The 13,769-nt window shown below is 44.0% G+C and overlaps 1 non-coding gene across 1 annotated transcript; it reads right to left on the bottom strand.

The window, feature by feature from the left end:
* Positions 1 to 395: 395 nt before the first annotated feature.
* LOC149849059 (small nucleolar RNA R71) lies at positions 396 to 498 on the bottom strand. The gene has a single exon (XR_016426510.1). It is a non-coding gene; the product is annotated as a small nucleolar RNA R71 (small nucleolar RNA).
* Positions 499 to 13,769: the final 13,271 nt, after the last annotated feature.

The raw sequence follows: 13,769 nt of genomic DNA, 5'->3' as shown, positions 1-13,769 counted from the left end.
ACATGGATCCTCCACCTCCACCCCTAGTTCTTTCACGCCCCTTGCGGGAATACTTCATCCCCACAGACTATGTTCAGGCATCCTGCATTCGGAGACCCGATGTAGGAGCGCCACATTATGAGATTAAGGCCAGCATTATTCAAATGCTTCCATCCTTTTATGGCCTTAGTCATGAGGATCCCTACCGACACTTAGATGAATTCCTCGAAATCTGTTCTACTGTTAAGATACAGAATTTCGATGATGATGCGTTGAGGTTGACTCTTTCCCTTTTTCATTGAAGGACAAAGCCAAGTATTGGCTAAAGTCCTTAGATTCTGTAGAAATAGAGTCCTGGGATCAGTTGCAACAGGAGTTTCTTCGGAAATACTTTCCCATTGGTCGCACGAACCAATATCGTAGAGCCATCACTAGCTTTTCAGAGCTAGATGGTGAGCGCTTTCATGAGACCTGGGAGAGAATGAAGGATCTCCTCAGGAAATGCCCCCATCATCAGGTGCCAAAATGGCAACTGGTGCAGAGTTTCTATGATGGATTGTCTGACAAGAATCGTCAGATGATCGACTCTTCATGCGGTGGGACATTCATGCTGAAGAGCGAGGACGAAGCATGGAGGCTATTTGATACATTGGCCGAGAATTCACTCCACCATGCTTCGAGCTCTCATTCTGATAGAGCCACACCCAGCATTAAGAAGAAAGCTGGCGTTCTTGAGATTGGTCCATCTACTGCACTACAGTGTAAAGTAGACATGATTGCTCAGAAGCTGGACCAGCTTCTCTCAGGACCATCCACTACACAGCAGGTGTGTACTCTTTGTGCCAGTCCGGCACACGAGATCACTGAGTGCCCTTCAGCAGCTCAGTACCCTGAATTTGTTTAAGAACAAGTTCAGGCAGCTCAGGGTTACGTCAGACCGCCAAATAACCCATTTTCATCGACATATAATCCGGGTTGGCGTAACCATCCCAATTTTTCATGGAAGAATCCACAGTCTTCTATACAGATGCCTTCTTCCTCTCAGCCAGTTCGGCAGCCATCTTTTACTCAGCCATTTCAAAGACCGAACTATGCTCAGTCTTCTTCTTCTTCAGTTCCTTCCCCGATTCAGCAGGAGTCTGCCCCGCAGACATCTTTTGAGGAGAGACTTCTCCAGGCATTCCAAGAGGTGAAAACCTCTAATCAGAACGCCTTCGAGAAGTGTAGCCAGATTTTGAGCTCACATACGCAGTCCATTGCGAAGTTAGAGTCGCAAATGGGACAGTTAGCTGAGGCTATTAGTAGGAGACCCGAGGGTACATTGCCGAGTCAGGCTGTCATGAACCCGAAGGGTAAGGACCAGATGACTGGAGGCCTATTTCATACTGAGACACAGCAGCAGGCTAAATCAGTTATGGCCTTGAGGAGTGGACGTGAGTATCACGTTGAGAGTAGAGAGAAGATAGAGGAGCCAGAGACCATTGTTTCACCTACGTCGGCTCAATCATCATCCCCATCCCCATCATCACCTTCATCATCTTTATCCTCAGAGAAGAAGAAGGATAGGAGTGAGCCTTCTCGCAAAGAGGAGGAGCCAGCAGAGTATATTCCCCCACCACCCTATCCCAAAGCATTAGAGTCTCCTGGTTATAGAGGGAAGCAAGGTGCGAAGATCCAGGACATGCTTGATATCTTCAAGCATGTGCAGATCAACCTACCTTTGCTCGATGCTATTCAGCAGGTGCCGGCTTATGCCAAATTCCTGAAGGAGCTATGTACGCAAAAGAGGAAATCCAGAGAGCGAGTTCCTAACAGGGTCCATCTGACTGAGCAGGTGAGTTCAGTACTTCAGCATCAGACACCACCCAAGCTCAAGGACCCTGGAGCACCTATCATTGCTTGTACTATAGGGAACATCCGGATAGAACGCGCATTGCTCGATCTTGGAGCAAGCGTGAACATTCTGCCCGGATATTTCTTTGATTCTTTCGGGTTAGGGGAGATGAGATCGACTCCGATTACACTTCAACTGGCAGATCGTTCCGTCAAGGTACCGAGAGGTGTCTTGGAGGACGTGCTAGTTAAAGTGGATGACTTTTATTTTCCAGTCGATTTCATTATCCTTGATATGGAAGGAGTAGACAGCCAGCACCAGACTCCGATTATTTTAGGCAGACCATTCTTGGCGACTGCCAATGCGTGCATCAATTGTAGAACTGGAGCCATGGATCTCTCATTTGGCAATAGGAAGGTAAAGCTGAATATTTTCAATGCCGCGATGGGACCAGCAGGAGACATGGACTGCTTTCATGTAGACATTGCACAGGAGTTAGTGGAGGAGCAGCCCGAGTTGTACATTACTGAGGATTCTTTAGATTTGTACCATATAGAGAAGAATAGCGGTTTAGATAGTGTAGATGTGTCTAGAGTGTCGTCGGAGAGACCACCTTGGGGAGCAGTCAGGGAACCTCTTCCACCACTTGCGGAGACCCCCGCCAAATCGTCGATCGAGTCGCCTACGAAACTTGAGTTGAAACCCTTACCGGATTCACTCAAGTATGCATACCTCGGAGATGATGAGACTCTGCCTGTGATCATCTCGTCCTTGCTCACTGAGGAACAGGAACAGAGATTGCTGACTATTCTTCGAGAGCACAAGGCAACGATTGGATGGGGAGTAGCGGATCTAAAGGGGATTGATCCTTCATTCTGCATGCATAGGATCCATTGTAATGAGGAAATCAAGCCATTTAAGGATATGCAGAGAAGGCTAAATCCCAACATGAAGGAAGTGGTGAAGAAAGAGGTGGTGAAGTGGTTGGATGCCGGAATCATTTACCCTATTTCTGATAGTCAGTGGGTCAGTCCGATTCAAGTTGTGCCGAAGAAGTCAGGACTCACTGTGGTTGAGAATGAGAAGGGTGAGAGAATTCCGATGAGGACCACTACAGGATGGCGAGTCTGCATCGATTATAGGAAGTTGAATGTGGCAACTAGGAAAGATCATTTCCCATTGCCATTCATTGATCAGATCTTAGAGCGACTCGCAGGACAGTGCTACTACTGCTTTCTAGACGGATATTCAGGATACAATCAGGTAGCTGTCCATCCTGACGACCAAGAGAAGACCACGTTTACATGTCCTTATGGCACCTTCGCATTTAGACGTATGCCTTTTGGGCTTTGTAATGCCCCGGCTACTTTTCAGAGGTGCATGCTTGCTATCTTCTCGGACATGATTGATGATGTGATGGAAGTTTTTATGGACGACTTTTCTGTGTATGGCTCTTCTTTTGAAGATTGCCTACACAAACTTGCTCGAGTACTGAGTAGGTGTGTGGAGACCAATCTCGTCCTGAGTTGGGAAAAGAGCCATTTTATGGTCCAGGAGGGGATTGTACTTGGACACATTGTGTCCAAGCGTGGTATTGAGGTTGACAGAGCGAAGGTGGAATCCATTTCTCGTTTGACTCCACCCACCTCGGTGAGGCAGATTCGACCATTTTTAGGGCATGTGGGATTTTACAGGCGGTTCATAAAAGATTTCAGCAAAATCTCTCGACCGCTTTGCACGTTATTGGAGAAAGACCAGCCCTTTGTTTTCGGTGAGGATTGTATGAAGGCCTTTGAGATTCTCAAAGAGGCCTTGATTACTGCACCTATTTTGAGACCTCCAGATTGGACTCTCCCATTTGAGATTATGTGCGATGCTTCTGATTATGCTATGGGGGCCATTCTAGGACAACGCATTGATAGGAAGCCCTATGTGATCTACTATGCGAGTAGAACTCTGTCTGATGCACAGATGAATTATACTACGACAGAGAAGGAACTACTTGCGGTAGTTTTCGCATTGGATAAATTTAGGTCCTATTTACTCGGTTCGAAGGTGGTTGTCTATTCTGATCATTCTGCATTGAAATATTTGTTGAATAAGAAAGACACCAAACCGAGATTAATTCGTTGGGTCCTACTACTACAGGAGTTTGATCTCGAGATTCGAGATAAGAAGGGAAGCGAGAATGTAGTAGCAGACCATCTTTCCAGACTGATCGTGGAGACTACGCAGGATCAGAGACCGATCAGTGATTCTTTCCCCGATGAGCAGATCATGTCAGTCAGTACATCGCAGTTACCCTGGTTTGCAGATATTGTGAACTATCTGGTTTCGAGGCAAATACCTGAGCATTGGAACAAGAATGAGCGTGAGAGGTTCCTATCTCAGGTGAGGCACTATTATTGGGATGAACCGGAGTTGTTCAAATACTGTGCAGATCAGATCATTAGGAGATGCGTTCCGGAGGAGGAATACCAATCCATTTTGAATTTTTCCAATTCGTTAGCCTGTGGAGGGCATTTTAGTAGTAGGAAGACGGCTGCAAAGGTTTTGCAGTCAGGATTTTATTGGCCCACACTCCACAGGGACGCTCATGAGTTCTGTAGGCGATGCCTGCGATGTCAGCAGATTGGAAACATGTCCAAGAGGGACATGATGCCCTTGCTACCGATTTTGATAGTCGAAATTTTTGATGTTTGGGGCATTGATTTCATGGGACCATTTCCGCCCTCATTCGGAAATTTATATATTCTGGTGGCGGTTGATTATGTGTCCAAGTGGGTCGAGGCTGTGGCCACCAAGACCAATGATCACAGAGTAGTGCTTAAGTTCATTAAGCACAACATTTTCAGTCGTTTTGGAGTGCCACGTGCGATGATTAGCGATGGTGGCAAGCATTTTAGGAATGTTCAGATAGCTTCTCTGCTGAGAAGATATTCTGTCAATCATAGATTCACCACTCCATATCATCCGCAGACTAGTGGACAGGTTGAAGTGTCCAATAGGGAGATTAAGCGAATTTTAGAAAAGACAGTTCGTCCGGACCGCAAGGATTGGTCCCAGCGCTTAGATGATGCACTTTGGGCATATAGAACTGCATTTAAGACTCCCATTGGCATGTCCCCGTATCGCCTTGTATTCGGGAAAGCATGTCATCTTCCTGTCGAGTTAGAACATAGAGCGTACTGGGCTATCAAGAAATTAAATTTTGACCTCACCCAGGCTGGCAAAGAGAGAGCACTGCAGCTCTCAGAATTAGAGGAACTCAGGAATGATGCATATGAGAATGCCAAATTATACAAGGCTCGCACAAAAGCATTTCATGATAAGCATATTGTCAGAAAAGTGTTTGAGCCAGATCAGAAAGTGTGGCTATACAATTCTCGTTTACATTTATTCCCAGGGAAGTTAAGATCGAGATGGACAGGTCCATACATTGTAAAAGAAGTATTTCCCCATGGAGCAGTGACATTATTCGATCCTATGACCCAAGGTACATTCAAAGTAAATGGGCAAAGACTGAAGCCATTCATTTCAGATGCCTTACAGGATGGTGAGTGTGAGATAGTGCATCTCACGAAGGCATGAAGATTCGACCAGAGGGATGTATCATATGTACATTATTTATTTTTCATTTCAGAGTTTTTATTTATTTAGTATTTCATTTCACATGTGCTAATTTGTGTTTTGATGTATGCAGGATGAACTTAACAATTAGTGTATCAATTACCAGGTACAGAGAAGAGTTTTCAAAGAATTCAAGAATCAGAGGAAAATCAACTTCAAAAGCTCAGAGCAAATCAGGTTGTATCTATCCTTTCTCCCATATTTTTGTTAGTGTCTTTTAATGTGCATTTGCATTACATTTTTATTCATTTTGTATGCCACTAGAGACAGTGTCATTCAAGCATGGGGGGGTGGTTTAGATGCATGCACACAAAAATACACAAATTTTTTTTTTTTTTTTGTATGACTGGTAATCAAAGTAGGCATTTAAGAACAAAGTGTAGCATATATGATTGTTTTTGGCATAATCTAACAGTTTAAAAATTTTTTAAGCCCCATAAATTTTTTTTTCTGAACTGAATCAAATATAGTAGTTGTTTATGAGATAATTCAAAGAAAAGATAGTATTTGATTGTTAGAAAATTTTGAATCACTTTTGTATAAGTATGCACAGTATGTTTTGTGAAAGAAATAAGCAATGGAAAGATGGGTTTGAAAAATGAGTTTAAAAGAATAGAGTTACGTTTAGTTGTTGATGTCTTTGTGAATCCTAGTAGTAGAACTCAGACACGAGATGAAGTGCTTGAGTATCTTAACGAAAAGGATAACGAAGGAGATCATCTCTTGTCTAAGTCGATATCTGTGGCCTTTGTAGTTCGAGTAAGTAGAATCTGAAGGGTGTTTTACATCTGGTGCCCCAAAGCCAGCTGGTTTGGGAGCCACCGGTTCGAAAGCTTGTTACATGGACTGCATAGAAAGCCTAAGAGATAGAGACATTGCACATGACAAGAGGAAGACTATACGTAAACTATTAGAATAGAAGGTCTAGTGACTCGAGCAATTAAGTCTGAGGGATACTCTGTATCTAGTGCCCTAAGGTCGGCCGACTTGGGAGTCACTGACCCAAAGCTCGCTACACGGGTCACGAAAACTGACTATTCGAAATAGTGCTCATATGAGAAGAATGCGCAAGAGATCAAAAGTTGAAAATGAAAGAAAAAGAATGTGCTGAATGAGAAAATTTTCATTGCTTAAGTATATATGTGCATTACTGTGCAGAAAATATACAAGTGAGAATAAATGAGTAAAACATGAGAATACTTGACTTTCGGAGAAAAATCATGAACTAGCTACAATATTAGAAAAGTGAAGGAAAAGAATTTTTACTGTGGAGGCATGAGATTTTTAAACTTGTTTTGAGAATGTCAATTACATGAAATATTTGTTACGACTGCATTCTTAAGAGCCTAATATTTTTGAAAGATCATCCTTGCATTTTATTGATGTTTGTGGGTAGCATCGCTGCAAACCCTCACGAGACCTTACTCGTCCACTAGTGTAAGCTAGGGGTTTAAAAGGGCTTGTTGCATACGCTAAATGCAACCGTGATTCCTACGAAAGTGAGGTAGTATTATGCATTCATGCTTAGCATTTCTTGTCTTCAGTGCATATCATGATTAGGGTTTGTTAAGGGACTAACAAACATTCAAGCATGGGGGTATTTGATGATGCATGAAATGCACATCATGTAAACAAGTTTTTCATGCGTTTTGTATCAAGTTTAAGGTTTTAAACCCATGTTTAGATGTGTTTTGATAGTAAGGGGCTATGGTTCGAATTTCAGAAAAATCGGAGTTAAAATGAGAGAGTTATGGCTATTTCAGTGTTTCGTTACGGATTTCGAGGTGGATCGGATCCATATCCGACCCAATTAGGTCAATTGGACCTTGGATCAACTCTTAGAAAGCCCAAAACCCAACCCACACACCTATCCATACTCATTTCAAAAAGTTTTTCTAAAACCCCCCCAGAAAGTGGCGCCTAGCAATATTTTATTTTTTAACACTCTTTCTGAAAAATGTCAAAACTATAAATAGTTTTTTTTCAAGAACCCTAGGCGTCTTTGGCTGTGTTTGGACGCCCCCTACAGTGACTCTACAGCAGCAGCTCCTTCCTCTCCATCTTCCCCAAGTGTTGGCCATTGAAGATCGACCTATGCTTGATTTTCAAGCATATTTTCAAGCTTTCTTTGGTTTCTTTTCCTTTCTTTCTTATTCCTTGCTGTCTTTTCACCATTTTTCTGTACTTTTGCAGGTGTAGCAGAGGTGGAGACCATTAACCTTGGGCGGGAGTGCGCAACACACCACCAAGGTGAGCCGGCCCTACCTCCATCCGGCTTTCTACACCCTCCGATCGCGAATCGGCTCACATGCCATCATCGGTGGATCTCCAACGTGTAGCAGCTGCAATAGGTGCCGTTTTTGGTGAAGTACAGCATCCTTGAACTGTAGAAGACGTCTACATCCAGCCACGGTCCGCTCTTCTTCACCCCCCCGGTCGTCGGATCTTCCAAAAGGTTGAAAAGCATATTTAGTTTCCAGGGTTATTATACAAGTGAGAAGATTCTCTAAATGGCGAAAAGACAGAAATATCCTTGGTGTGGAGCAGAAGACTGAATGCTTGTTTAGTGTTCTTTTAGTGCTTAATTGTAGTTGTATTCACTTTATAATTGTAGATTGCCATTTGATATTAATAAATTAAATTTTCTAGAATTGTAGTTATTAATTCCTGTTCCCTGAGGATCGACCCGTACTTACCACTTTGTGGAAAGTCGGTTTTTATATTTTTGGTTGACGATTTTCCAAAGTTTTATTGAAAATAATTGTTTTAAAAAAGAGCATTCCAAAATATCAACCATCGTCCATACAGGGCTTCATATGGTGCCATCCTAATACTAGCATGATAGCTATTATTATAAGCAAATTCAGCCAATGCTAGGTGGGAATCCCAATCACCCTTCCATTCCAGCATACAGGCTCTTAGCATATCTTCAAGAGTCTGTATGGTTCGTTCTGATTGCCCATCTGTTTGGGGATGGAACGCTGTACTGAACTTGAGTTTTGTCCCCAGGGCTCTCTGTAGTTGCTCCCAGAAGTGAGAGGTGAACTTTGGGTCACGGTCAGATATGATCGAAATCGGCACTCCATGGAGTCTGACGATTTCCCGAATATAGATTTTCGCCAATCGTTCAGTTGAGTATCGAGTGTTGATTAGTAGGAAGTGAGCAGACTTGGTAAGTCTGTCCACGATCACCCATATTGAGTCATGTTGTCTCTTGGATCGAGGCAATCCAACGATGAAATCCATCGTAATGCCCTCCTATTTCCATTCTGGAATTTCGATCCGTTGCATTTTTCCGCCAGGTCGTTGATGTTCGATCTTAACTTGCTGGCAGACCAAACATCTCGAGACAAATGTAGCCACATCTCTTTTCATTCCCCTTCACCAGTACTTTCTCTGCAAATCTCTGAACATCTTGGTACCTCCAGGGTGGATAGTGTACTTGCTACTATGAGCTTCCTGGAGTACTTCCTGTCTGAGCTCAGGGTTATTTGGAACCCAAATCCTTTCTTCCATCCATATTCCCCCATCTTCTTTCAAATGGAAGAAGGTATCATTCTTTTCAGCACGAGTTTTTAGCTCCATGTACTGGGGATCTTTCAATTGTTCGGCTACGATCCGATCCATGATTTCAGGTTGTATTGTCAGGCTTGACAATCGTATTTTGCCTGTATCAGCCAGGAATGGCTTCCAGTTGACGAAATCCTCCATCAACTTCCGCTGTCCGGTTAGGCTGGCCAGAGTGCCAACAGTCTTGCGACTAAGGGCATCTTCTACGACATTCGCCTTTCCAGGGTGATAGGAAAGCGTGAATTCATAGTCTTTGAGGAATTCCAGCCATCGCCGTTGCCGCATATTGAGTTCCTTTTGAGAAAAGAGGTATTTTAGGCTTTTATGGTCCGACATGACCTCAAATTTCTCTCCATATAGGTAGTGTCACCAGATTTTAAGGGCGAACACCACCGCGGCAAGCTCAAGATCGTGGGTTGGGTAATTTTTCTCATGAATTCTCAATTGTCGTGACGCGTAGGCGATCACTTTGCCGTGTTGCATCAACACACAACCCAGACCTGTCCTGAGGCATCGGTATAAGCAACGAAGCTTCCTTGACCAGAAGGTAAGGTAAGGACAGGGGCAGTGGTAAGCCTCTGTTTGAGAACCTCGAAGCACTCCTTACACTGGTCAGTCCATTCGAACTTGACTCCCTTTTTCAACAATTTTGTCATCGGTACGGCGATTCGGGAGAAGTCTTGTATGAACTTTCGATAATACCCGACAAGTCCAAGGAAGCTGCGGACCTCAGTGATATTTTCTGGCTGCTTCCAGTCTATCACAGCTTCGACCTTCGCAGGATCTACTGCGATTCCATCTTTTGAGATCACATGACCAAGGAACATCACTTTGTTTAGCCAGAATTCACATTTTGAAAACTTGGCATATAGCTGATTATCTTGAAGGGTTTTCAAGACGATTCTTAAGTGCTCCTTGTGTTGTTCCTCATTCTCTGAATATACGAGAATGTCATCGATGAAGACGATGACAAAGCTATCCAAATATGGTCTAAATATTCGGTTCATTAGATCCATAAAGACAGCAGGTGCATTAGTGAGTCCGAAGGGCATTACTACGAACTCATAATGGCCATATCTCGTTCTAAAGGCAATCTTAGGTATATCCTCTTCCTTAACTCTGAGTTGATGGTACCCAGACCTGAGGTCGATCTTGGAGAACACTCTCGCTGTTCTGAGTTGATCGAATAAGTTCTCAATCCGAGGCAACAAATACTTATTTTTAATGGTTGCCTAGTTAAGCATCCGATAATCGATGCATAACCGAAGGGACCCATCCTTCTTCTTTACAAACAACACCGGGGCTCCCCATGATGACATACTTGGTCGGATGAACCCTTGTTCCATCAGTTCTTCCAACTGACACTTCAACTCGCTGAGTTCAGCAGGCGCCATTCGATATGGGGCTTTGGATATCGACGCAGTTCCAGGTAAGGATTGAATTCCAAATTCAACCTCATGAAGTGGTGGAAGTCCTGGCAATTCCTCAAGAAACACTTCGGGAAATTCCCGAACCACTTCCAAACTCTCAAGGGATTGGATATTTGAGCCTTCAACTGAAAGGCTAAGTAGGAAGGCTACACAACCCTTCCTAAGGTATTTCTGAACCTTAAGAGCTGATATAAGCCGCTTTTGTGGAACTGGCTTGGATATCCGGTATTCTATCTTAGGCATTCCCGGTCGTGATAGAATCACCCTGCCCTCTCGGCATAAGATCCTGGCATGGTTCTGGGCTAACCAAATCATTCCCAGAATGACATCGTATTGTACCATATCGATTAGGATGGCATCGGTAGGCAAGTGTTGCCCAGCTATCTCTATATCCAAATTCTTGATGCAATGGATACATTTGGTGCGTGAACCCAACGGGTTGTATACTTCGATCATTTTATCCACCGGTTGTAACGAAGCGTGGAGTTGTTCGGTAAAATCATCGGAGATAAAGGTATGAGTAGCACCAAAATCAAACAAGACGTAAGCTGCATGTCCATTAACAGGAACGGTGCCTTCAATGACGTCACCGGTTTCGACTTGTTCAGTCGTTACAGCGTATACACGACCTGCAGCAGGCCTTTGTTCTACTCTAGGTGGGGGTCGTTGGAGTTGTGTTCGTTGTGGTATTTGTTGAGAGGGTCCGGCAGATCCAGCATTCCTCCTTTGCTCGTCAACAAGCTTCTTCCTGCACTGTCTTGCAATGTGGCCCACTTTGCCACAGTAGAAGCATCCACCCGTGTCACGTGGACATGGTCCTCTTGCGTGATTTACATGGCATTTTGGGCAGTTTGGGTTGGACTGCAGATTGTTTGGAGCCATGTTCTGCCTTGGCCTTACGACATGTTGAGTAACATTCCCACCTTGGAACCTTTTCTTTTGAAAGGGTTGTCGTGAACCCTGGCCACTTGGGAACGTTCTCTTCTTGTTCCCACCATCAACTACGAGCCTTTTTGCTATGATCACTTTTGATCGCTCACAATCCACTTGTATTTTCGAAGCTGCTGCCACAGCCGTTTGAAAAGTTTGGGGCATGCTGGTGATAACCCGTGACCTTAGCCCTTCTCGCAGTCCATTGATGTACTTGTCGGCCCTTTCTTGGTCGGTCTCAAATAACCGGGAGCAGTACCGTTCAAGATTTTGAAATTTGGTGGTATAGTCAATCAGACTCATGCCACCCTGCTCCAATTCCAGAAACTCCATTTTCTTCTTGTTTCTGGAGTGTAACGGGAAGTAATTATCCATGAAAGCTCTCTGAAAGTCAGTTCAAGGAATGACTTCAACTTCCGAGAACTGGATAATCTTAGTGGTATCCCACCACTTCCGTGCGTTGTCTTTCAGCCTGTACGTGCCAAAGTTGGTCTTCTTTTCTTCTTCTGGTACTCCCAGTACCAGAAAGGCACGTTCTGTCTCTTCGACCCAACTCTCTGCCAGTTAAGGATCGGCTCTACCGGCGAAGACTGGTGGATCGAGCTTGAGGAATTTTTCATAGGTTATTCCCCCAAGGTTTTCGTTTCGAGGTGCGACTGGTTCTGGCCTTGTTTCTCAGATGGCAGTAACCAGATTGTTGAGCGTTTCCAGTAGGAATCCTTGAGTATGGGACTTTTGGCTCGGCATGGTTCTCCTTGTCGTATGAGCCATTTATCTATCACATACAAGCAATGTGTTTTAGTTTCTCAATGTATATATCGAAGCAAAATTTCATTTACTTAATATACATCACATTTACACAAGCATCGCCTTAAACAAAACGTCATGCCGCACTGGCAGACTTTTAGGCGTTAAGAAACTATATACATGAGTCTATTGACTCAAAAACACTACCAGTCTCTTCTAGGAACTGGGTTTCTTTCTTGACCCAAACAACCCGAAGTATCGTTTGCTTCCACATTGCCTTGGTGCAGGCAAAACTAGTTTTGGCTTGGGCGGCACTTCCGCACTCTCAAGCAAATCTTGTGGGTAGATCAGTGATGCCGGTCCACTTGCCCATTCAGTGGCATCATGGCTCGGGGAATCCGAGACCATAATGGGATGATATAGGTTGTATCCCTCTCCTTGGCCATTCAGGCTCGGCTTTTGTGAAGCCGCTCCATTCCCCCATATAATGGCACTATGATTCGAAGAATCCGAAATCATAATGGGATTATAGAAGGAGTTATTGCATCCCTCATCCCGACTGTGCAAGCTAGGCGTACATGATGCCTGTTGATAGCCTTGCGATTGACTGAATCCCTCAAGGAAGTTCAAGTCAAATTCTACCAGAGATGGTAGTTCATCTGAAGTCGATGGGGTGTGACTACTCCCAACACTTGTATGGTGTGATCCACTAACACGCGAGGTCTTGTCCCTAAGACCAAGCGATCCCCGCCGACCCATATCGGCGGTATATTTCCTTTGGCATTCGTTGGCGGAATGCCCCTCTTCGCTACAAAACTGGCAGTCTTGTACCTCATATGGGCACACTCACTTATCGTGCATAATCCCGCAATGATAGCAGTAGCCTTGTGAGTCGTGAGTTGTAATCTATACAAAGATGCACCCAGATCAGAACAAGAAGTGTAAAATATACTTACAGTGCGATATGGTGGACAAGACGGATCTCGAACCAGGTTTCTCAGACTCTTGCTTTGATACCAATTATGTAACGCCCCGGATTTCCAAAAAAAAGCTAAGTTAAAATTTTCATGAATTTCTTTTTTTTTTCTTTGCAGCGGAACTTAGAAAAGCTTTTAGCAGCGAAATCAGACGATAATGAGTCGTCAGTTTTAGAAAAACCCCGGGCACATTACAGGTATGTGGCCAAGCAACTCATTGACCACCCAAGTGTTCCATTTTATCGAAAACCACATGTTTATTACAACATCACTGCTTGGAAAATCAATGTAGGTTCAATAAAAGGAAGCAGTACAACTCTGTTTAGAGAAACCCTGGAACTCGATGCCACCTTGCTTCGCATATCGCCACGCAGGTCCAACACCTGAAATCCCCATTAAACGGGGTCAGAACCACTGATGGTCTGGTAAGCATGCAATCATACATCCATTCAACTCAAGTAAATGCATAGGCCACTCAGGGTCGCAGTTCGTAATACGATGCTCAAGCCTCCATGACTTAGCATATATCGCAAGAGCCTCCTCAGGGCTATGAGTTGAACATTCACGCAAGTCTTCATGACTTCGCATAAGCCTCTTCAATGCTGTGAGTTAGAATAACCGCTTAAGTCTTTACGACTTAGCTTTGACCTTTTCAGGGTCACGAATGGATGT

The sequence above is a fragment of the Nuphar pumila genome, chromosome 1, assembly GCF_984573655.1.
Source record: "Nuphar pumila chromosome 1, dmNupPumi1.hap1.1, whole genome shotgun sequence".
In the NCBI taxonomy this organism is placed as follows: Eukaryota; Viridiplantae; Streptophyta; class Magnoliopsida; order Nymphaeales; family Nymphaeaceae; genus Nuphar; species Nuphar pumila.
The sequence above is the reverse complement of the archived record's forward strand: the minus strand, read 5'-3'. Positions and strand labels throughout refer to the sequence as shown.